The sequence below is a fragment of the Tamandua tetradactyla genome, chromosome 12, assembly GCF_023851605.1.
Source record: "Tamandua tetradactyla isolate mTamTet1 chromosome 12, mTamTet1.pri, whole genome shotgun sequence".
Taxonomy (NCBI): Eukaryota; Metazoa; Chordata; class Mammalia; order Pilosa; family Myrmecophagidae; genus Tamandua; species Tamandua tetradactyla.
This window is the reverse complement of record NC_135338.1, coordinates 32215346-32241574: the sequence shown is the minus strand read 5'-3', so window position 1 is coordinate 32241574 and position 26229 is coordinate 32215346. Positions and strand designations below refer to the sequence as shown.

At 39.4% G+C, this 26229-nt stretch overlaps 1 protein-coding gene and 1 pseudogene across 4 annotated transcripts in view; one reads left to right on the top strand and one right to left on the bottom strand.

Moving 5' to 3' along the window:
* NUMB (NUMB endocytic adaptor protein) overlaps positions 1 to 26229 on the top strand; it is a 256544-nt gene that overhangs the window by 42924 nt on the left and 187391 nt on the right. Inside the window, exon 2 of one of the 4 annotated variants that reach the window (XM_077122972.1) lies at positions 17468 to 17597. The exons of the other annotated variants lie outside the window; for them this stretch is intronic. The gene's annotated coding sequence lies outside the window, so the exon portion shown is untranslated. The remainder of the gene's footprint in view (positions 1 to 17467; positions 17598 to 26229) is intronic. 4 annotated transcript variants of the gene reach the window in all.
* On the bottom strand, positions 8058 to 9401 carry LOC143651394 (glycogen synthase kinase-3 alpha pseudogene; annotated as a pseudogene).

Here is a 26229-nt window from a genome sequence, read left to right as displayed (position 1 = left end):
ACATCTGTATTTGCTCTTCAGAAAAATGCCTATTAATATCTTTAGCCCATTTTATAATTAGGTTGTTTGTTCTTTTGTTGTTGAGTTGTATGATTTCTTTGTATACAGGAGATCAAACCTTTTTCTGATATGTGATTTCCAAATATTTTCTCCCATTGAATTGGCTGTGTCTTAACCTTTTTGACAAAGTCTTTTGAAGTACAGAAGCATTTGATTTTGAGGAGTTCCCATTTATCTATTTCTTCTTTTGTTGCTTGTGCTCTGTGTGTAAAGTTTAGGAAGCTATCTCCTATTACTAGATCTTGAAGAAGTTTCCCTACATTTTCTTCTAGAAGCATTATGGTGCTAGTTCTTATATTTAGGTGTTTGATCCACTTTGAGTTAATTTTTGTGTAGGGTATAAGATAGGGGTCTTCCTTCATTCTTTTGGCTATTGATATTCAGTTCTTCCATGCCCAATTATTGAAAAGACTATTTTGTCCCAGTTCAGTGGATTTGGGGGCCTTGTCAAAAATCAGTTGACCATAGATTTGGTAGGTCCATTTCTGCACTCTCAATTTTATTCCATTGGTCAGTACTTCTATCTTTGTGCCAGTACCATGCTGTGTTGACCACTGTGGCTTTATAATAGGTTTTAAAGTCTGGGAGTGTTAATCTTCCCACTTTGTTCTTCTATTTTAGGATGCTTTTAGCTGTTCAGGATCTCTTTCCCTTCCAGATGAATTTGGTAATTAGCTTTCCCAAGTCTTCAAAGTAGGTTGTTGGAATTTTTTATTGGTACTGTGTTGAATCTGTGGATCAATTTGGGGAGAGTTGACATCTTAACTAAATTTAACCTTCCTGTCCATGAGCAGAGAATGTCTTTCCACCTATTTAGATCTCCTTTGATTTTTTTTAGCAATGTTATGTAGTTTTCCATGTACAAGTCCTTTACATCCCTAGTTAAGTTCATTCCTAAGTGCTTGATTCGTTTACTTGCTATTTTGAATGGAATCTTTTCCTTAACTGACTCCTCAGCTAGGTCATTGCTTGTGTATAGAAATGTTACTGATTTGGGGGCATTAATTTTATATCCCACTACCATGCTGAATTTATTAGCTCAAGTAACGTTGCTGTAGATTTCTCAGCATCTTCTAAGTATAGTATCATATCATCTGCAGATAATGAGAATTTTATATCTTCCTTTCCAATTTGAATGTCTTTTATTTCTTTGTCCTGCCTGATTGCTCTAGCTAGAACTTTTAGCACAATGTTGAATAATAGTGGTGACAGTGGGCATCTTGTCTTGTTCCTGATCTTAGGGGAAAAGCTCTCAGTCTCTTGCCGTTGAGTTCGATGCTGGCTATGGATTTTCATAAATGTCCTTTATCATATTGAGGAAGTTACCTGTGATTCTTATCTTTTGTAGTGTTTTTATCAGAAAAGGATGCTGAATTTTGATGAAGATTTTTCAGCATCAATTGAGATGATCATGTGATTTTTTTCCCTTTGATTTGTTAATGTGCTATATTACATTAATTGAGTTTCTTGTGTTGAACTGTCCTTGCATTCCTGGTATAAATCCCACTTGGTCGTGGTGTGTAATTCTTTTAAGTATTGTTGGATTTGATTTACTAATATTTTATTGAGAATTTTTTTATCTATTTTTATTAGGGAGGTTGGCCTGTAGTTTTACGTTCTTATGGCATCTTTACCCGGTTTTGGTATTAAAATGATAATAGCTTCATAAAATGAGTTAGGTAGAGCTCCTTTTTCCTCAATTTTTTGGAAAAGTTTGAGCAGGATTGGTGTTAGTTGTTTTGGGAATGTTCCATAAAATTCCGCTGTGAAGCCATCTGGCCCTGGGCTTTTCTTTGTAGGAAGATTTTTGATGACTGATTGAATCTCTTTACTTGTGATTGGTTTGTTGAGATCTTCTGTTTCTTCCTGAGTCAGTGTAGCTTGTTTGTGTGTCTCCAGGAATTTGTCCATTTCATCTAAGTTGTCTGGTTTGTTGGCGTATGGTTATTCATAGTATCCTCTTATGATTTCTTTTATTTTTTTTCAGGGTGTGTGGTAATGCACAGCTTCTCATTTATGATTTTGTTTATTTGCATCCTCTCTCTTTTTTTCTTTGTCAGTCTTGCTAGTGGCCCATCAATTTCATTGACTTTCTCAAAGTACCAAGTTTTGGTTTTATTGATTCTATTATTCTTCTGTTCTCAAGAGATTCATTTATCTCTGCTTTAATCTTTGTTATTTCTCTTCTATTTGCTTTTGGGTTAGTTTGCTATTCTTTCTCAAGTTCCTCCAGGTGTGCTGTTAAGTCCTTGATTTTTGCTCTTTCTTTTTTTTTTTAACGGGCAGGCACTGGAATCGAACCTGGGTTTCTGGCATGACAGGTGAGAACTCTGCCATTGAGACACTGTTGCCCACCCTCTTTCTTGTGTTTTAATATAGGCATTTAGGGCAATCAGTTTCCCTCTCAGCACAGTCTTTGCTGCATCCATAAGTTCTGATAAGTTGTATTCTCATTTTCACTCATCCCTAGATAGGTACTGATTTCTCTAACAATTTCTTCTTTGACCCACTCCATGTATTTGTGAATGTTCTCATTCTTTGGTGGCTATTGAGATCCAACTTCATCCCATTGTGATCAGAGAAAGTGCTTTGAATAGTTTCAGTGTTGTTAAATTTATAAAGATCTGTTTTGTGTCCTAGCATATGATCTATCCTGGAGAATGTTCCATGAGCACTAGAGAAAAATGTATATCCTTGTGCTTTGGGGTACAATGACCTGTATATGTCTGTTAGGTCTAATTCATTTATCAAGTTATTTAACTTTTCTGTTTCCTTGTTGATCCTCTGTCTAGTTGTTCTGTCTATAGAGGAGAGTGGTGTATTGAAGTCTCCTACTATTATTGTTGAAACATCTAACACTCCCTTCATTTTTGCCAATGTCTGTCTCATGTACTTTGGAGCTCTTTGATTGGGAGCATAAACATTTATGATTGTTTTATCTTCTTGGTGAATTGACCGTTTAATGAGTATATAGTGTCCTTCTTTGTCTTTTATGATGTCTTTACATTTAAAGTCTATCTTGTCCGAAATTGGTATAGCTACTCCTGCTTTCTTTTGGTTACAACTTGCGTGGGAAATCTTTTTCCATCCTTTTACTTTCAATCTATTTGTATCCTTGTGTCTAAGATGAGCCTCTTGTAAGCAGCATATAGCTGGATTATGTTTCTTAATCCATTCTGCCTATCTGTATCTTTTAATTGGTAAGTTTAGTCCGTTAACATTCAAAGTTATTACTGAAAAGGGGTTTCTTGAATCCACTGTCTTATCTTTTTTATTTTGTCAAATCTATGTTCTTTTCCCTCTTTCTCTTTGTATTCTTTAAATTACCTTTAGGTGGTATTCTTCAAGTCTGTGCCCTCCTCCAGACCTCCCTCTCTTGTCTTTTTTTTTCAGCTGGCAGAACTCCTTTTAGTATTTCCTTTAGATCCAGTGTCTTGTGGACAAATTCTTTCAGGACTTCTTTGTTTGTGAAAACTTTAATTCCTCCCTCAGTTTTGAAGTACAGTTAGGCTGGGTACAGAATTCTTGGCTGGAAGTCCTTCTCTATCATATCACTGCCTTCTCGCCTCCAGGGTGGTAGTTGAGTAGTTTGAACTCAGTCTTATTTTATTTCCCTTGTGTGTAGTAGATTGCTTTTCTCTTGCTGCTTTCAGGATTTTCTGCTTCTCCTCAACATTTGACTGACTGATTAGTGTGCATCTTGGTGAAGGCCTGTTTGGATTTATTCTGTTTGGAGTTCGTTGGGCTTCTTTGACTTGTGTATTTATGTCCTTTATAAGAGTTGGGTAGTTTCCCCATTATATCTTCAACTATTCTTCCTAGCCCTTTACTTCTCTCTTCTACTTCTTGGACACCAATGATTCTTATATTTGCACACTTTGTTTTGTCTATCATTTCCCTAAGATCCAATTCACAGTTTTTTCATCTTTTTTTGCCGTTTGCTGTTTTGATTCTTTGAAGTCAGTTATCCTGTCCTCTATGTCTCTTACTGTTTCTTCTGTGTCTTCAAATCTGGTGTTGTGTGCCTCTAGTGTGTTTTTTATTTGGTCAACAGAGTTTTTAATCTCTGTGATATCTGCTGTTTTTCTATTTGTTCTTTCAAATTCCTCTTTATGCTCTTCTACTGTCTTCTTGATCTCCTTTATGTCATTTGCTATCCCACTTTTATTAAGTCTAGTTGTGTGAAGATTTTTGATGAGTTGTTCCAACATCCGTATCTCCTCTGGTGCTTTAATTTGGTCATTAGACAGGGCTATATCTGTCTGCATTGTGATATGCTTAGTAATCTTCTGCTGTCTTCGTGGCACGTAAACATCTTGATTTATTTACTTTGGAAGTTGATAGCTTTCAGTAGTCTAAGTCTCGTGTTCGTGAAATGGTTGTACAACGGGGAGCAGGCATGGGGTGGGGCACGCAGTACAGTGATTTGTTTCAGGGCAGGTACAGATGCAGGTTGGGGATGTTATGCTGATGCTTGTGAACGTAGGTTCCCAGTGGCCTGGGAGGATGTAGGTGTGCCGGTGCGCTGGTCTGGGGGGGTTATAACTCTGATGTGTGCTGGTCTAAGATTCAGGGCCTTTTGTGCGCGTGCTTAGAGCTAGGGCAGCAGGTCGAGGTTATGCCTTCGTGGATTGGTGGCTGATGTGACCCAGCTGCACAGGTCAGCACTTTCTCACATCTGGGAAGTGTGGCTGAGGGCCGTGCCCATTTGAGGTTCTAGGACTGCTGTAAACTGAGGTTCCCAGAGCTGAATGATGTGATTGGGAGCCCGTGTGTATGTGTGAGTCTAGGAGTGCCATAAACTAATGCACAGAGCTCAGGGTTGGGCCGGGTTGAGGCTGTGGGACACTATAGGTGGGGGGGAAAAGTGGGGGTCAGGGGAAGCCTGGGTATGGAGGTCAGTGCCCTCAGACTTTATGCACTGGCAACAACCTGCAGAGAACAGGGAGGGGGAGGTTCTGCTTGAGAGGGGTGGCGGAGAGGTTGGTTGGACTGCACTTGGGGTGGGGGTGGGGGGCAGGTACGTGCACTGGGGGCTGGTGGGGTGGCGTTGCCTGGAGTGTGGGGAATGGGAGTGGGTGACGTGGTTCAGGTGCATGGGGTGTGTGATAAGTCGCCAGTCAAGGGGCTGCGCTGGTGAGAGTAGCACTCCCAAGGAACGTGACCTAGGTTACTTCCTAGTCACCGGTTCCTGCCCGTGCACGTCTGCGGTCTCTGCGCCTCCATGCCGGGCTCCAGCTTTCTTCCTCTCAGTTCCTTGGCGTCTGCAACTAGGGCTGTCCTGTGTGGTGCAGAAAGCTCTCCCAGGTGAGCCACACTCCCGAGTCATTGCCTCAGTTGCCCCCCTGTCCCTTCTCAAACTTTTCTGTGGAGCAGGGCTAATCTCGATGACTCTATTCGGCCATCTTCCCAGAAGTCCCCCAAATTATATCTTTGTACATTGTATATCTAGAACCACAGATTTGTCATTATTTTTATGTATTTGCATTTTATCACCTGTGAGAAGTAAGAGGTGGAACTAAATACCAATAAATACAATGTCATAATACAGGCATTTATAATTATCCATGTGGTTATTTTTATTGGTGCTCCTCATTTCTTTATGCCACTTCAGTCTACTATCCAGTGTCCTTACCTTTGTCTGAAGAACTGCCTTTAACATTGCTTAGAGGGGGGAGGTCTGGCAGTGACATACTCTCTCATCTTTTGTTTATCTGGGAATATCTTAATCTCTTCCTCATGTTTGAAAGAAAGTTTTGCCGATTTAAAAGTCTTTGGCTAACACTTTTTCCTTTTAGCACTTTAAATATTTCATCCCAGTGCCTTCTTGCCTCTGTGATTTCTGATGAGAAATAGGTACGTACTTCTTGGAACTCCCTTGTAAGTGACACATTGCTTTTTTCTTGTAGCTTTTGGTACTTCTCTCCTTGTCATTGGTGTTTTATAGTTTGATTACTATGTGCGTGGGTGTGGTTCACTTTGAGTTTGTTCTTTGGGGAGTTCGTTTGGGTTTCTTCAAGGTGTATATATATGTATATCTATATATATATATCTATATATATATAGATATATATATATATCTTCAGTTAATTTGGGAATTTTCTACTCATTCCCTTGAACATTCCTTCTCCTCTTTTCTCTCATTCTTCTCCTTCGGAAGTTCCCATAATGTGTATATTGGTATACTTGATGATGTCCTACAGGTTCTGTTTGCATATTCTTTTTCCTTTCTGATCTTTTTTAATTGTCTTACTTCAAGGTCACTGATTTCTTCTTCCAGCTCCAGTCTGCTGTTGACACCCTCTAGAAAAATTTTCGTTTCAGTTATTGTGGTCTGTCTGATTCCTGTTGAGAATCTGAAAGAGATCCCCATATTATTCTTTTTCATTGTTTTCCTTATATACTTTAGTTCTTTCTCTGTGTTTTCCTTTATCTCCTTAAACATATTGAGGATCATTTTTGTTAACATTTTTATTGTATAATATAACATATATACAAAGCAAAGAAAGAAAAACAGTAGTTTTCAGAGCACTCTTCAAAAAGTAATTACAGAACAGATCATGGAGTTTGTCATGGTTGAGGATCATTTTTTAAAAGTTTATGTCCATTAAGTCTTTTCCTCTTCATTGATAATTTCTGGATTTTTATCTTTTTTCTTTCAATGAGCCATCATTTCCTGATTCTCTACGTGACTTTTTTTTTTTCTCCTCATCCCAATAATTTATTGAATGGAGTTCTGTACACAGACAAACCTTACTGTGGAAACTAAGATGTCAGGAGCACTCCCCTCCGCCCTGGCCTTGCAGGGTGGGGAGAGGAAGAAGATCTTAGGGGCAGAGGGGAGACATGGCTTTGGAGGAGGAGGGGGCCAGGTTAGAAGGGGCAAATCAATGTTTTCTTTTTTAGTTTTTATTTCATAACCATAAGCTTAACTCTGCAATCCAGCTAGACTTGGAAGTGGAGGATAATGTAGAACCCAGAGAACTAAAGTGAGAGCACAATGATAGGATACTGAGATAGACCAAGGGAGGTGGGGCGCTCTTCTGAACTACAGAAGAAATGGTCTGGTGATGAAGACAAAGCACAAATCAAATTTATTTAATTTATTCACACTCGGCAGTGGTAATCTTCTTGCAGGTCTTGCCATTCCTGGACCCAAAGAGCTCCATGACTTACACAATATTCATTCCCTCTTTCACCTTGCCAAAGACCACATGCTTGCCATCCAACCACTCAATCTTAGTGCAGATGAAAAACTGGGAACCATTTGTGTTGGGTCAAGATCTGTATGCTTCAGGATGAAGTTCGTCATCAGCCTTCTCCCTATATATTGACTTGTCACCACTGCCGTTATGGTATGTGAAGTCACCACCCTGGCACAAAAACCGAAGAATAATTCTATGAAAGCAGGAACCCTTATAACCAAATCCTTTCTCCCCAGTGCTCAGAGCACGAAAATTTTATGCTCTCTTTGGAAATTTGTCTGCACACAGTTCAGAGGAGATGTGGCCAAGGACTTGCCGTTGACAGTGATGTCAAAGAATATGGTGGGGTTGATCATGGTTGCAAGTGGGAAACTGCAGTAACAGGCGGTAACCATCTGCAATGCCATATACAAAGCAAAGAAATAAAAAAGCAGTAGTTTTCAGAACACTCTTCAACAAATAGTTACAGGACAGATCCCAGAATTTCTCTTGGACTACCATACAGTCCTCTCAGATTTTTCCTTCTAGCTGCTTCAGAATATAGGAGGCTAGAAGAAAGCTTAATTTTTTTTTTATCACCATAATTGACTTTCTTTATTTTTTGTTAAAAATAACATATATACAAAAATGCAATAAATTTCAAGGCACAGCATCACAATTAGTTGTAGAACAGATTTCAGAGTTTGACATGGGTTACAGTTCCACACTTTTAGGCTTTTACTTCTAGCTGCCCTAAGATACTGGAGACTAAAAGAGTTATCAATTTAATGATTCAGTAGTCATATTAATTTGTTAAATCCTATCTTCTCTGTATAACTCCACTATCACCTTTGATCTTTCTATGCTTGTACAGCCCGCTGAGGACCGCTAGTGAGGAGGAATGAGAATGGCATTGGGGATAGCTGAATGGAGAGTTCACCAGGACTGAAACTGAAGAGAAGGGGAAGTGGACGGTTGTTGGGGAGCTGGGTTCCGGGACATCAGAGTTCATCAAAGAAGCTGTGGTGGGTGCAGGCTTCCAGCAGGGAGAGCATCAAGGAGAGGGTGTTTTCTGGCAGTCTAGAGCACAGTGCAATGGCCTCAGGTGGCTTTTGAGATTTGAACACCTTTGTGCAGGGGTAGGCTTTAATCTGGGGGAACTTGAACTCTGTGTAGTTGGGGTTCATCTCTCAGATCTGCTCCCAGGTGAGTGTTCCTGGCACCTTGATGATCTCTACCAGTTGGGCCACTCCACTGTCCCCAGGAAAGATGGGCTGGCTGAGGAGGAGTTTGGCCAGGTTGCAGCCAGCTGACCACACGTCAATGGACAAGTTATAATCAGTGGCTCCGAAGATGAGTTCGGGGGCTCAGTAGTAGCGAGAACAGATGTAGCAGACGCTGGGCTCCCTGCAGACCAGCTCCCTGTGGACCAGAGCAGTGGTCCCTGTGGACCACTGCAGCAACTTAGGACTGCAGTGTTGGGATCCATCAACAGGTTCTGGAGCTTGATGCCACAGTGACACATGCTCTGGCAGTGGGTATAGGTCAAGCTCTGGAAGAGCTGATACATGTACACCTTGACCTAGATAATAGGGATGGTCAGCTTGGCCTCGGTGAAATGGTGGGCCACCTGGTACACCGTCTCGGGCACCAGATTTAGGTAGAGCTCGTCTTTCTTTTCTTCACCGAAGTAGAAAAAGTATCTCACCCTCACCATGTTGTAGTGGTCCAGTTTATGCACAATTTGCAGCTCTGTTTTTGAACCTCTTGTCCTGGAGAACCTTCTTGATGGCCACCAGCTCTGCAGTCTCAGACAGCTGTTCCTAGTACACAACCCCAAAGGAGCCATTGCCAATCACCTTGATGTCTATGTAAGCCACCTCCTGGGAGTGCTCTGGGCCCTGGTTAGGGGTGGCTATTTAGCCCCTGAATAAGGACTGTCATGGCCCAGCTTCCCTCTGGGTGGCAGAAAGCTGGTGCTGGTGCCCAAGCAACAGCAGCTTGTTCAGCCGCTGCCCCTGGGGCCACCCCCAGAGCTCATGGGTCCCACACCTCCACTATGTTCCCGGCTGCTACCTTCCTGCTGCTGCTGCCACCCGGGCTGGAAGCCTGGCCCGATCCCCTGGGCCCATCCCATGAAGGCACACTGCCACGCATATCGCTGAATGCTGAGTGCAGGCCCAGGCTGTGGGGCTCAGGCTGCCTAGACTGCCCCCATGCCACCGCTGCTGCCACCTCCCCTGAGCTCCAGAGGAGCTTCCTCTGCTTGACTTTTTTTTTGTTTGTTTGCGTGGGCAGGCACCAGGAATCGAACCCGGGTCTCTGGCATCACAGGCGAGAACCCTGCCTGCTGAGCCATTGTGGCCTGCCCTCTGCTTGACTTTTAATCTTTTGTTGTACACTGTGCATATTGATATTTTAAAGTGTTAACGCTCAGATTTAATCCCTGAGCTGACTACCCCTTATGTTTGTATCCAACTAAGAGTCGTTCTTGAGTGCCAAGAGCTAACCAAAAGAAACCGAAGCAAAAAGCACTTTTCACAGCACTTTCAATTTGGCTTTGTCTTGATTGATGGTTTCCTTAAGAGTTTAGTCATCCTATCAAGTAGATCAATTTAAGATGAATGTGAAGTGCAGAATTCTCTGTTACCTGAGCCCAAGTGGAGCTCTGAAGCCTGCTTCTTTTCCAGGGCTTGTGCTTGTTGGTGGCCTTAGAAATTCCCCTGTTTACAGTGTGCAGGAGTTGGAATGCCCCCTGCAATCCCTTTGAAATATATTTTCACCCTCTTCTGAGTGCCCTATCGTATGACTAATTGCAGGTAATCTTTACACCAGGCCATTCCTCCGTAATTGTTTCTTATACTACTTTAGCTGTCTGCATGTAGCTTCTCTGCCCTCAGGACAACTCTAGGAAAGTGATCACAAGACAAGTTCCCTGAGTTAGTTCCTTAGAAGACACCTAATAGATTGGCACTGATACAGTGTTCCACTGAACTCAGAGTTTCAAAATAGTTGATTTATACAGTTCTTACCAGTTAGCAGTTCCTTTGGTGAAGGAACTGATTCCAGGAGCTTCCTATTCTGCCGTTGTCCTACAGTCATTTCTTTAGATTTTCATCTATCTTTATCTTTCCCCTAGTAATAAATTTCCCCTAATAAATAATTTCTTCATGTGTAAGAATTTTCCTTTGCAAAATTGGAAATTGCTCTTCTTCATATTGTGATGAAAACAAATGTCCTTTGAAAGTGTGACTTTCAAAGGGACATAGCCTTTCTCAAAGTCTTTGGTTTTCAGCAGGGACAGTATTGTATTTTGTAACTTTAAGGGTGTACTTTTGGTTGCCACAGTGATTTGGATAGGGGTGGGTAGGGTGGGTAGGTGAGGTGGCCAGCATTGGCATTCAGTTAGCAGAAGGCCTGGATCACCAGATATCCCACAAGATAGGCACAGGTTTTTGGACATTTCCCGAAACGTTCTTGTAGGTGAAAAACCTGTTTATACTTACCTGATTCTGTTTTACATTTAAACACAAAATACTGAGTTAGTTTTTTATCCAATTTTCCTGAGGTGTGTATTCATATATTGTATAATCATCCAAAGTATACTATCAGTGATTCACAGTATCGTCATATAGCTGTGCATTCATCATCACAATCGACTTTTGAACAATTTTCATTACTCCAAGAAAATAAAAATGAAAGTAAAAAAAGAACACTCCCCATCCCCCCTCCTTGCTATTATTTATTTATTTATTTATTGCCTTTATTTTCTTACTCATCTGTCCATATACTGGATAAAGGAAGTGTTAGTCTCAAGGTTTTCACAACCACACGGTCGCATTGTAAAAGATATATAGTTGTACAGTCATCTTCAAAAATCAAGACTGTTGGATTACAGTTTAACAGTTCCATGTATTTGCCTCTAGCTACTCCAATACACCAAAAACTGAAAAGGGATATCTATATACTGTATAAGTATAACCTCCAGAATAAACTCTCAACTCTTTTTGAAACCTCTCAACCATTGTAACGATGTTTTTTTTTTTCAATTCTCTTCCCCCTTTTGGTCAAGAAGGCTTTCTCACTCCTATGATGCCAGGGCCAGTCTCATCCCTAGGAGTCATGTTCCATATTGTCAGGGAGACTTATATCCCTGGGAGTCAGATCCCATGTATGGGGTGGGCGGCAAGTTTACCTGTAGAGCTGGCTTAGCGAGAGAGGTCACATCTGAGCAACAAAAGAGGTTCCCTGGGGGTGACTCTTAGGGATAATTGTAAGTAGGCTTAGCTTTAGCTTTGCAGGAATAAATTTCATAAAGGCAGTCCCCAAGATTGAGGGCTGGGCCCATCAAATTGGCAGTCCCATATGTTTGTGAGAATATCAGGTCTTCACCAGGTGGGGAAGTTTAATATTTCCTCCTCCCCTCTTCCCCCCAGCTGCTCAAAGAGACTTTGCAAATACTTTTTAATCTGCTGCTCAAATTACTCTGGGTTGTGTCAGGGCACTGCACTTACCTGTACAAACCAACAAGGTCTCACACCTTATTCAAGGTTCCATGTAATTATGGTGCTTGAATAAGTTGACCATATAAGTTAAATTAGATAATGTGCTACCAAAAGTATAAATTTTGCAGCAGATAAATGTCTCTACCTTTGGTCTTACACAGAGGCTGAAGTTTTAAAATACAGTCAATATCATCCTTTATCCTTTAGTCTGATTTACCTTAGTCCTATCCAGACCAGCTTCATTCAGAGCTCTTACTGAAGGCTGGTCACTTTTTCAGAATTTTTAAGTTTCTGTGTGGGGTAATGCTGACTTTTATAGCTTCAGGGCTCTAACTTTGAGTCACAGGTGTCATACAGATACCAGAAGTTACAGGGAATGAACACATTATGTACAAATAGTTCAGCATCTCAGAATTTAGAAATAATAGTTAAAACTCCAGAATAGATGTGACTACCCTAAGAGTTTATAATCGAGTAACCTTTACAACAGGCCTTCACCTGATAATCTATGCTCCCAAATTCAATTCTCAGAGTTTGCACACTATAGTAAGTCCATATTAGTGAGGCATTATAATATTTGTCTTTTCAATTCTGGCTCATTTCACTCTCCTCAAGGTTCATTCAGTTAGTAACATGCCTCACAACCTTATTCCTTCCTGCAGCTGCTCAGTATTCCATTGTACGTATACACTACACTTCCCCTTTCCATTCCTTAGTGGATGTACCCTTAGGCCACTTCTATCCAATGCAAATTACGAACACTGCCACCATAAATGCCAGTGTGCAAATGTCCATTGCTGTCTATAAACAAAAAGCATTTTTTTGCATGGTTTTAATAGACACTGAATTTTCCAAGAAAGCAGCTACTGGATAAATCAAGGGCAAATTGTAGTTTGTTTTGTTTAGAACCTTACCAAGAGTTTTTCACCTCTTCAAAAATTGTATTACCAATGGCATTTCTACTTAGGAATTTGTGTCAGTCTGTATTTGTAGCTATTACATTAGTGGTGATTCTATGAATCAGCACAGGCATCTGACTATTTCCTTAATATGAATTCTAGTATGGTTATACCTGAGTATTTACATAATTGTAACCAAGAAATCAGAATTTAAGGGGTGATTTTGATTACTGAATCATTATGCAGATATTCCTTTTTGCTTTCTGATGTGTTGGAGTAGACAGAGGGACATTCCTGAAATCCCTAAATTGTAATCCAGCTGTTTTGATCTCTGATAATGATTGTACAGCCCTTATCTTCTGCCCCTGTGATTGTTAAAAGCTTGTGACTTACCTTCATTTGTGCCCAGTTACCCAGTTTTTCAACTTCAGAATCTTGTAATCACTAAAGATAGCCCCTAATGTTTGTTAAGGAAGGGTCTTAGGTCCACCCAGAACAAACCCACTCCAAGCCCAGAGTTGTCTTGACGACTGGATCTAACTGAAGTGGGCCTGCTGGACATGTGCAGTAGCTAAGACTTTAACCTACAAGTCACCTAAACTTCATTCTGCCATTTTCTTTCATACATTCCTTGACTAAGCATGTAATCAGTCTGCACATGTTCAATAATCATCATCTTTAATTGCAGTATCTTGGGCCACTGTGCTCATTATCCTAAACCCTGCCTATCTTTTCTCTAATAAAACTATCTGAATTACTGAAGTTTGGAGAGACAGATTTTGGGCTGCTAGGCCATCTGTTCTTTTGCTATGCACCTAGTAATCAACTCTTTCTCTGTGAAATCCTGGTGTCTCAGGAATTGGTTATGGAGTGTGTTGGGCAAAAGAACCCATAACCTTTGTCCAGTAACATAATCATGTATATATTATTTTTTCCTTTTTTTTTTTAACAATTTTTAAATTGTGTAATGTAACATATATACAAAGCAAAGAAAAAAAAAGCAATACTTTTCAAAAGGTATTCAACAAGTAGTTACAGAACAGATTCTAGAGTTTGTCATGGCCTACCATTCCATCATCTCAGATTTTTCTTTCTAGCAGCTCCAAAACACTGGCGGCTAGAAGGAGTAGTAATATAGCAATTCAGCAGCCATGCTTGTTTGTTTAAAATCCCATTTTTTTTTTTTTTTTTTTTGTTATGCGTCCTCCTTCTCCTTTAATTCTTCTCCCAGTCTATAGGCATCTTTGGGGAATGCCTGTTCTGACTTTTTCATGTTGAGAGGGGGTGCCCACACTAAAGTATTGGGGGATGTAATTAATTGACAATCCTGGAGAGGTTGGTCTCTCTGTGTTTCAGGATTTATCTGACCTAGGAACCTTCTGGGAATTATTTGTTCCAGGAAGGCAAACCTAGTGCACAAAACTTTTATAGAGGCTCAGTTCAAGCCCCAGGTGTTAAGAGTCAACAGGAGTGATGTTGATTGGGATTCAGCAAACCATGACAATTAAACTTGGTAACTGAAGCTTGCATAAGAACCGCCTCTGGAACAGCCTCTTGATTGCATTTAATTTCTCTTGGCCACTAATGCCTTAATTTGTTACACTTCTTTATCCCCTTTTGGTCTGGAAGGCTTTGTTGATCCCACAATGCCAGGGCCAGACTCATCCCTGGGAGTCATGCCCCACCATTGTCAGGGAGATTTTCACCCCTGAGTGGCTTACACCACATATGGGGGAGGGCAACGATTTTCCTTGAAGAGTTAGACTTAGAGAGAAGCCACATCTGAGCAACAAAGAGGCTTCCTGGAAGCAACTCTTAGGCCTCATTATGAGTAGTCTTATCTTCTCCCCTTCAAAAATAAGTTTCATAAGAGCAAGCCTCAAAATCCAGGGCTTGGTCTATTTTCCTGGGAGTCCCCAATAGTTGGGAGGGTACCCAGATGGAAGAGTTTAATAGTTCCATATATATGTATGTATGTATATATATGTATCCCCTTCAGATCTTCAAGGGGCTGTACCAATGCTTTTTAATTATCAACCCACCATAAGTCTGAGATGTATCCTGCACTACACCAAGCCACAGAGAATTACTCCAGGAGTCCAGTCTGTCTAAATGAGCCATCCAGAGGCTGTTTCAGACTGTTACAGAGAATTTAGGTTCTAGACAAATTAACCTCTCAGCTTTGATCTCATACAGCAACTGAAGGTCTAGAGTACATCACTCTCATCTTTTACCCTGCATTCTAATTTACCTTAGAACCAGCCAGATTGGCTTTGTTTTAAACTCTAACTGAGGCCTGATAGCTTTCTTGATTATATATAGCTTTGCTAACTTTGAGGTCTGCAGCATGCCATTTCTGGGACCCAGGTGTCACAAGCTACTTAGAGTTCCAGGGAAATGCCAGCTGATACACATATAGCTCAGTGTCTCAGAATCCAGAAATACATCCACAATTTCAGAACAAATGTGGCTGATTTTAAGGGCCCACATCTTGGCTCTCATTTTTCAGAAGTATTCTCTGAGAGAGACCTTAGCATATTTTTTCTTTTGTATCTGGCTTATTTTGTTCAACACATTGCCCCAATGTTTTTCACTTTATCCTGTGCCCCTCGATGTTCCTCTTTTTTGTAGCTACACCAAATTCCATCATATAAATGTATCACCTTTTGCTGTTGTACTTCTCAGTCTTTGTATTCTTTGGCTCCCTTCATCTTTTAGGCATCATAGATAATGTCCAAAATAAACTGTGTCTTACTGTATCTTCATTTGGTGGTACAATCAGCAACCCTCTCAATTTTAGACAATTTTCATTGGTCTATAATAACAAAATGTTCAAAATATTCAAAATAGGTTGTTGGGATTTTGATTGGTGTTGCATTGTCTTGTAGATCAGTTTGGGTAGAATTGACCTCTTCCTAACATTCAACCTTCCAGTCCATGAGTGTGGGATGTCTTTTCATTTATTTAGGCCATTTTTAATTTCTTTGAACAGTTTTTTGTAATTTCCCACATAGAAGTCATTGACATCCCTGGTTAGGCTTATTCCTAGATGCCAGATTCTTCTGATCACTATTTTGAATGGACTTTTTTCCTTAATTGTCACCTCAAATAGGTCATTGCTTGTATATAGAAACATTACTGATTTTTGTACATTAATCTTGTATCCTGCCACTTTGCTGAATTTGTGTATTAGCTCAAGTAGCTTTGCCATGGATTTCTCAGGGTTTTCTAAGTATTGTATCATGCCATTGGCAAATAATGAAAGTATTACTCCCCCCCCCCCCCATTTGGATGCCCTTTGTTTCTTTCTCCTGTCTAATCAGTCCAGCTATGACTTCTAATACAGTGTTGAATAACACTGGTGACAATGGGCATCCTTATCTCCTTCCCAATCTTAGGGGGAATGCTTTCAGTTTTTCACCAGTAAGTATGATGCTGGCTATGGGTTTTTCATATATCCCCCTTATTATATTGAGAGAGTTTCCTTCAATTCCTACCTTTTGAAATGTTTTTATCAGGAACAGATGCTGGATTTTGTTGAGTGTTTTTTCAGTATCAATTGGATATGATTATGTAATTTTTTTCCCTTTCAATTTGTTAATATGCTGTATTACATTGATTTTCTTGTATTGCATTCCTGGTATAAATTCTACTTTGTCTTGATATATAATTCTTTTAATGTGTTGTTGGATTCAACTTGCTAGTATTTTCTTGAGAATTTTTGCATCAGTGTTCATTAGGGAGATAGGTCTGTAATCTTCCTTTGTTGTAGCACCTTTATTCGATTTTGGTGTTCGAGTGATGATAGCTTCATAAAACAAGTTAGGTAGTGTTCCTTTTTCCTCATATTTTCGGAGGAATTGGGGCAGGATTGGTGATAGTTCTTGTTGGAATGTTTCATAAAATTCATCTGTAAAGCCTTCTGGTCCTGGGCTTTTCTTTGTGTGAAGAGTTTTGATGACTGATTGAATCTCTTTACTTGCAATTGAGTTTTTGAGATCTTCTATTTCTTCTCAAGTCAGTACGGGTAATCTGTGTTTCTTGAATTTGTCCACTTCATCTAAGTGGTCTAGTTTGTTGATGTATAGTTGTTCATAATATTCTCTTATGATGTTTTTAAGTTTCTTCATGATCTGCGATAATGAGCCTCCCCCTCATACTGACTTTGTTTGTTTCCTCTCTCTCTCTCTTTTCTTTTCTTTGTTAGGCTAGCTAGGTGTCCATCAATTTTATTGATTTTCTTAATGGACCAACTTTTGGTTTTGTTGTTTCTTTCTATTGTTTTGCTGTTCTCCAATCTGTTTACTTCTGCTTTAATCTTCATTATTTCTCTTCTTTTATTTGCTTTGGCATTAGTTTATTGTTCTTTCTCTAAATTTTCTAGGTGAGCAGTTAAATCCTCAAGTTTTCTGTGTTCTTATTTTTTAATATAAGCATATAAGGCAATAAATTTCCTTTTCAGCACTGCCTTTGCTGCATCCGATGAGTTCTGATATGTTGTATTCTCATTATCATTAGTCTCCAGGTATTTACTGATTTTTCTAGCAATTTCTTCCTTGACCCAGTGATCATTTAAGAGTGAGTTATTTATCTCCATTTATTTGTGAAAGCTCTGGTTCTTTATTGATTATTAATTTCCAGCTTTATTACGTTGTGAACAGAGGAAGTGCTTTGGATAATTTCAATCTTATTAAATTTATAAAGACTCAGTTTGTATCCCAGCTTATGATCTATCCTGGAGAACATTCCAGGTGTGCTAGAGAAGAATGTATAACCCATTCCGGGCCAAGATGGCGGCTTAGCAATGTGCGCGTTTTAGTTTGTCCTACAGAACAACTACTATATGACCAGAAACAGTGCAGAATAGCTCCTGGGGCCACATCAGTGACCGGACACAGAGCATACCCCAATCTGGACCAACTGGACTGGCTGCGGGCCCCCCCAGAACTGTGAGTTCCCCAAGCCGTGGTGGCCAGCGCCCCTACCCCACAGGCTGCTTCCCAGAGGGAAAAGAAAAGAGATTTTACCAGCAGCAGAACTGAACCCAACCAAACACCAATTGTGGAATTAATTAACAAATTCTGACTACTAAAAATAGGCTCCCAGCTCACGTGAACCTGGTCAAAGCAGAGGTCACTCATTTTTGCCCCGGTGCCAAGGGGACAGGGCTGATGGAAAAAGAAAAAAAAAAAAGGAAATAGAGGTTTATGTGGCTGTGTTTCTACAAAGGCTTGACTGCCTTTGGATACAGTGGCAGGGCTTCTCAGGCTGCAACTGCTTCAGGCATAGGCAGAAACAAGCTCGTTTGAGGGCTTGTCTGGAGCCTGTGCCTTCCCCAGGTAAGGGGTGAAGCCCGACTCAGGTGGAATTCCTCCCTCAAGGAATTCAGACACCAGGGCTTGGTAATTTGAAGCCATTAAAACCAGCCTACAACCTCTCCTCTGTCTCCACCAAACTTCCAGCAGGAAGAGTCTGCCAAAGTTAAAGGTACCACATCATCTTATGCTGGTGGGACCTGCAGGCAGACAAGCGCCTCATACTCGGCAGGATAAGAAAAACAGAGCCCAGAGACTTCACAGGAAAGTCTTCAACCTACTGGGTCTCACCCTCAAGGAAAACCGATGCAGGTGACTCTTTCCTCCTGATAGGAGGCCAGTTTGGTCTGGGAAAATCTGGCTGCGGTCTATAATACCTAAGTAGACCCTCCTAAGAGTGGGGGTGGGGGTGGGGGTGGGGGTGGGGGAAAGGCACCATACAAGCAGGGCAAGAAACAAGAAAACAAGAACTGAAAAATTCTCCTCTGTTAAACAAAACCTAAGCTAGAGGTCCAGAAAAAGCTGAACTGAATACCAAAGAACAGATAGACAAAAAATTCATCCAGCAAGAAAACCTACATAAAAGAAGTGAAAGCAAATCTCCAGAATAAACTAATTAAGGTAATTAAATGCCTAGATGCCAGCAAAAAAAACAGATCGCACTAGGAAAATTGAAGATATGGCCCAGTCAAAGGAACAAACCAACAATTCAAATGAAATACAGGAGCTGAAACAGTTCATTCAGAATATATGAACAGACATGGAAAACCTCATCAAAAACCAAATCAATGAATTGAGGGAGGATATAAAGAAGGCAAGGAATGAACAAAAAGAAGAAATCGAAAGTCTGAAATAACAAATCACAGAACTTATGGGAATGAAAGGCACAGTAGAAGGGATGAAAAAAACAATGGAAACCTACAATGGTAGATTTCAAGAGGCAGGACATAGGCTTAGTGAACTGGAGGATGGAGCATCTGAAATCCGACAAGCAAAAGAAACTATAGGGGAAAAAATGGAAAAATGTGAGCAGGAACTCAGGGAATTGAATGACAATATGAAGTGCATGAATATACGTGTTGTGGGTGTCCAGAAGGAAAAGAGAAGGGAAAAGGAGGTGTGGTAGTTAGATTCAGTTGCCAACTTGGCCAGGTGAAGGCACCTAGTTCTGTTGCTGTGGACATGAGCCAATGGTAGGTGAACCTCATCTGTTGCTGATTACATCTGCAGTCGGCTAAGAGGCGTGCCTGCTGCAATGAATGATGTTTGACTTAATTGGCTGGTGTTTAAATTAGAGAGCGTAATGTAGCACAGCCCAGCAGCTCAGCATACCTCATCTCAGCACTCGCAGCTCAACCCAGGCCTTTGGAGGTGCAGAAAGAAATCACCCCAGGGAAAGTTGTTGTAACCCAGAGGCCTGGAGAGAAGGCCAGCAGAGACCATTCTGTGCCTTCCCATGTAAGAAAGAACCTCAGTGGAAAGTTAACTGCTTTTCCTCTGAAGAACTAACAAAATAAATTCCCTTTTATTAAAAGCCAGTCTGTCTGTTGTGTGTTGCATTCCGGCAGCTAGCAAACTAGAACAGGAGGAGAAAATTATCACTGAAAATTTCCCAACTCTTCTTATGAAAGACTTCAAATTACAGATCCAAGAAGTGCAGCATACCCCAAAGAGAATAGATCCAAATAGACATACTCTAAGACATTTACTAATCAGAATGTCAGAGGTCAAAGAGAAAGAGAGAATCTTGAAAGCAGCAAGAGAAAAGCAATCCATCACATGCAAGGGAAGCCCAATAAGACTATGTGTAGATTTCTTAGCAGAAACCATGGAGGTGAGAAGACAGAGGGATGATATATTTAAATTACTAAAAGAGAAAAACTGCCAACCAAGAATTCTATATCCAGCAAATTTGTCCTTCAAAAATGAGGGAGAAATTAAAACATTTTCAGACAAAAAAATCACTGAGAGAATTTGTGACCAAGAGACCAGCTCTGCAAGAAATACTAAAGGGAGCACTAGAGGCAGATATGAAAAGACAGGAGAGAGAGGTGTGGAGATGAGTGTAGAAAGGAAGATTATAACTAAAAGTAAAAACAAGGAGAATTAGATATGATATATAAAATCCAAAGGCAAAATGGTAGAAGAAAGTACTCCCCATACAGTAATAACACTAAATGTTAATGGATTAAACTCCCCAATCAAAAGACATAGACTGGCAGAATGGATTAAAAAACAGAACCACCCATCTATATGATGCCTCTACTCAAAGGACATGAGGGCATGGACACAAACGGACATTTGCACACCAATGTTTACAGCAGCATTATTTACAATTACCAGGAGATGGAAACAGCCAAAATGTCCATCAACTGACGGGTGGCTAAACAAACTGTGGCATATACATATGATGGAATATTATGCAGCTGTAAGACAGAATAAAGTTATGAAGTATGTAACAACATGGGTGGACCTTCAGGACATTATGCTGAGTGAGATTAGCCAGAAACAAAAGGACAAATACTGTATGGTCTCACTGATATGAACTGACATTAGTGAATAAACTTGGACTATTTCGTTGGTAACAGAGACCATCAGGAGATAGAAATAGGGTAAGATATTGGGTAATTGGAGCTGAAGGGATACAGATTGTGCAACAGGACTGAATATAAAAGCCCAGAAATGTACAGCATAATACTGCTTAACTGTAATACAATTATGTTAAAACACTGAATGTGAGAATGATAGAGGGAGGAGGGCTGGGGGCAAAAATGAAATCACAAAGAAAGATAGAAGATAAAGATTGAGCTGGTGTAATCTAGGAATGTCTAGAGTGTATAATGATAGTGACTAAATGTACAAATTTAAAAATGTTTTTGCATGAGGAAGAACAAAGGAATGTCGTTACTGCAGGGTGCTGAAAATAGATGGCTATTAATATTTTAAAATTTCAACTTATGTGTGAGACTAAAACAAAAAATGTTTATTTGGTACAAAATTTACATTTTGACTAGTGGATTTCCTAATATGACTTATGTAGATAGTTGGTTGAACAATATAAGTACATGGAACCTTGGGTAGGACATGAGATTTTGTTGGTTTGTCTAGATTGATGCCCTTGATGAATCCCAGAGTGATTTGATCAGTGAATGGAAAAGTATTTGCAAAGTCCCCTTCAGGGAATGGTGAGAATGGGGGAAAATTCAACTTCCCAAGTTGAATTCTTGATATTCTCACAAGCAGTGTAGACAACCAAAACTATAGGCTGAGCCCCCAGTCTTGGGGTTTGTTTCTATGAAACTTAACCCGACAAAGGATAGGTCAAGCCTACTTAAAATTAGGCCTAAGAATCACCCCCAAGAGAACCTTTTTTTGTTGCTCAGATATGGCCTCTGTCTCCAGCCAACACAACAAGCAAACTCATCACCCTCCCCCTGTCTATGTGAGACATGACTTCCAGGGGTTTGGACCTTCCTGGCAACATGGGACAGAAATCCTAGAAAGAGCTGAGACTCAGCATCAAGGGATTGAGAAAAACTCTGAAATGAACTGAGACCCAGTCTTAGGGGATTGAGAAAACCTTCTTGACCAAAAAGGGGAAGAGTGAAATGAGACAAAGTGTCAATGGCTGAGAGATTCCAAGCGGAGTCGAGAGGTTATCCTGGAGGTTATTCTTACGCATTAAGTAGATATCACCTTGTTATCCAAGATGTAATGGAGAGGCTGGAGGGAACTGCCTGAAAATGTAGAGCTGTGTTCCAGTAGCCAGGTTTCTTGATGAGGATTGTATAATGATATAGCTTTCACAGTGTGACTGTGTGATTGTGAAAACCTTGTGTCTGATGTTCCTTTTATCTACCTTGTCAACAGATGAGTAGAACATATGGAGTAAAAATAAAGAATAGGGGTACAAAAGTTAAAATAAATTTAGTTTGAAATGCTAGTGATAAGTGAAAGGGAGGGGTGTGGGGTATGATATGTATAATTTTTTTTTCTGTTTTCGTTTTATTTTCTGTTGTCTTTTTATTTCTGTTTCTGAATTGATGCAAATGTTCTAAGAAATGATCATGATGATGAATATGCAACTATGTGATGATATTGTGAATTACTGATTATATATGTAGAATGGAATGAGCATATGTTAAGGATGTTTGTATTTCTTTGTTGTAATATTTTTTTAAAATATTAAGAAGAAAAAGAATGTATCTCCTGGCATTTTCGGATATGATAATCTATACATATCTATTAGGTCTAATTCATTTATCCCATTGTTTAGGTTCTTTGTTTCTCTGTCGATACTCTGTCTGGTTGTTCTATCTGTAGTGGAGAGTAGTGTATTGAAGTCTTCCACGGTTATTATTGAAAATTCTATAGCTCCCTTCAGTTTTGCCAGTATTTACCTCATGTACTTTGGAGGTCTTTGATTGGGAGTGTACACATTTATGATTGTTATTTCCTCTTAATGTATTGTCCCTTTTATTAATTTGTAGTGTCCTTCTTTGTCTCTTATGTTTACATTTAAAGTCTATTTTGTCTTGTATTAGTATTGTTACTTCTGCTTTCTTTTGGTTACAGCTTGCATAGAAGATTTTTTTTCCATCCTTTCACTTTTGGTCTAATTGTGTCCTTGAGCCTAAGATGCATCTCTTGTAAACAGCATATAGATGGATTATGTTTCTAAATCCATTCTCCCAATCTGTATCTTTTAATTGGTAGTTTAGTCCCTTAATGTTCAAAGTTATCACTGCAAAAGCAGTTCTTGACTCTGACATCTTATCCTTTAGTTTTTATTTGTCAGACCTATATATTCTTTTCCTTTTCTCTCTTTCTATTCTTTAAGTTACTATTGCTCATAGTCTTCAATTCTTTTCTTTCCTCCAGATCTCCCTCTCCAATCTTTTTTTTTTTTTAAACTGATAAGACCCCTTTTAGTATTTCTTGTAGGGCAGGTTTCTTGTTGACTAGTTCTCTTAATCTTTGTCTTTAAAGATTTTTTTCTCTCTCTCAACTTTGAAGAATAACTTGGCTAGATAAAGAATTTCTGGCTGAAAACCTTTCTCGTTCAGGATTTTAAATATATCATACCACTGCCTTCTTGCTTCCATGGTGCCTGTTGAGTAGTCCAAAGTCAGTCTTATTTGTTCTCCCTTGTATATAGTAGACTGCTTTTGTCGTGCTGCTGTCAGGACTTTATGTTATCTTCAACATTTGACTGTTTGATTAGCATGTGTCTTGACCTATTCAGATTTGTTTTGTCTTGAGTTCGTGGGGCCTCTTTGATTCGTGTATTTACGTCTTTTATGAGGGTTGAGAAGTTTTCCCTGATTATGTCTTCAACTAAGTCTCCCAACCCTTTACTCTTCTCTTCTCCTTCTGGGACACCAAGCAGTCTTGTATTTGTACACTCTTGTTGTCCATCGTTTCCCTAAAATCCTTTGTGTTTTTTTTCATTTTTTATTGCCATTTGTTCTTTTGTGTGCTCTAGTTTCATTATTCTGTCTTCTATCTTACTTATTCTTCCTTCTGGTTCTTCAAATATGCTGTGGTGTATTTCTAATATATTTCTAATTTGGCCTACTGTATCTTTCATTTCTGTGAGATCTGCCATTTTTCTATTTAATCTTCTTAATTCTTCTTTATGCTCTTCTAGTGTCTTCCTGATATTCTTTATTTCTTTATAAACATCCTTGAATAGTTGTTCCCTAGTCTGTATCCCCTCTGGAATTTTAATTTGGTCATTGGCTGGGCCTTTTTTGCTTGGATCTTCATGTGTTTGTTGATTTTCTATGGGTTCGGGGCATTTAATTATCTTGATATGGTTATTTTGCAAGTTTTTTCTTTCACTCATCCAAAGTTTTGTATTTACCTGGATTCATGTAGAAGGTTAACGTTTACACTTAGTTTGTTAGTTTTTCCTCGCCAAATCAAGGTCTGGGTTTCGTATGGGGGTTACAATTTAATTTGAGGGTCTACTAGAAGCTAGGCTGGGATGCATGGTTACTTCAGTGGTAGAACAGCTGCTCACCATGTGGGGGACCCAGGCTTGACTCCTTGCCCATGCTCCCCTCCCCACCAAAAAAAGAAGGGAGAAATAAATTTAAAAAATTAAGACTATAAGACAAACATGAAAAACAACAACAAAACAGCAGTAGTAGGCCCCTAAGTCAAAAGGAGATACCCCAAAATATATTGGTAGTGAACTCACACTGGTGTCCACCATAGGGAGAGAAAGTTTAAGAAAAAATAAATAAATGAAATAAAATAGAATAATAAAAATCATATATAAAGTAAGAAATGAAAAGAATCAATAAAAATACAAAGTATCTGTAAAATGAAAAAACATTATTTAATAAAAATATATAGATAGAATGTATTAGAAAGGGGGGAATAATATTAGCAAAAAAAAATCTATGCAGATAAGGAGTTAGCCTGCCTGCCATTCTCCCTTCTTACCCACAGGTTGTGCTCTCTATGCCCCTATGTTCATCCTTCCTCAGGTCCACCTTTCCTGGCCTCCAGTGGCTTAAAAACAGCGGGCATTCTCCTGGCCCATGGTGGCCAGTCTGTCACCCAATTGATGTCACACTATAAGAAGAGCCTATAGGATGGAATATATTATTGCAGCCATCTTTGGAAAATATAATCTGCTACAGTTTATATTAGTTTTTTAAAAATGTTTTATTTTCCATGCAGGAGACCTGGGTTCGATTCCTAGACCATGCACCCCCCCCCCAAAAAAAAGTTTTATTATGGAAATTGTCAAACCATATACAAAGGTAGAGTAGCATAATGAACTTGATGTACCCATTCTCCAGCTTCAACTAGTCTCGTGTGTGGCTAATCTTGTGTCATCTTGTTTTACCCATTTGCTTGTGATCCAAGCCCTCACAATATTTTCAAACATATCACAGACATATTATTTCATCTGTCAATATTTCTATATGTGTGTGTCTAAACGATTTTTGAAAAGATTACTTTTTTATTTAAATGAAGTTTTATTCAAATATTTTCACAAAACATAGAAATCATCCAAAGTATCCATTCAGTGTATGATGGTTAGGTTCTGGGGTCAACTTGGCCAAGTGATTAGGCCCAGTTGCCTGGTCACGCAAGCACTGGCCTAACCATTGCTGTAAGGAGATTTCATGGTTGGGTCTATAAACCAGAAGGCTGATGTATTAACTCATCATTCAAGTTGATTGCATCTGTGGCTGATTGCATCTGTAATCAACTAAGGCATGCACACCCTCCACCCCAATGATATAATCCAATCAGTTAAGGCTTTTAAGGAAGGAGAGAGACTTTTTCTTTTTCAGTCAGCAGCCTCTCCTGTGGAGTTCATCTAGACCCTTCATTGGAGTTACCAGATTCACAGCCTGCCCTACCAATTTTGAACTCTCCCATTCCTGTGGTTGCGTGAGATACCTTTATAAATCTCATATTTACAGATATCTCCTGTTCTGTTTCTCTGGAGAATGCTAATACAAAGTGGTTCACAGTATCATCACATAGCTGTGCATACAATCCATGATCAAATTTAGAACATTTTCATTACTTCAGAAAAGAAAACTATAATCCTCTCATACTCTTTATACCCCCATATTATTGACCCATAGTGTTGGTGTGGTACATTTATTACTGTTGATGAAAGAGTATTAAAATGTTAGGTTAACTGTAATCCATAGTTTGCAATAGGCACATTTTCCCCATATACCCCTTTATTATTAATTCTTTATAATAGTGTTGTGCATTTGCTCTAGTTCATAAAATAACTTTTTTATATTTGTTAAACAGTTAATCAAGGACATTGCCTGCCACAAGATTTACTGTGTTACATATTACCATATTCTAACTTCCAGCTTTCCTTCTGGTGACATACATCACTCTAAACTTCCCCTTTCTACCACACTCACATACCATTCAGCACTGTTAATTATTCTCACGATAATGTACTACCATCACTTCTGTGTAGTTCCAAATGTTTAAGTTCACTCTAGTTAAACATTCTGCATGTTAGACGATGACTCCCCATTCTATGTCCTGGTAACCTATTTATATTACTTCTAAGATAAAGAATATAGATAATGTGTGGTATATGAAAAAGAAGAGTATTTGTAAGAAATTGTGATATATGAATCCAGTAAGAAGTTAGTATGCTCTTCTTGTCTAGTCGACCTTATTTTAAAAAATATTTTATTGAGAAGTCTTCACATACATACATTCCATGCATGGTGTACAATCAGTGGTTCACAGTATCATCACATAG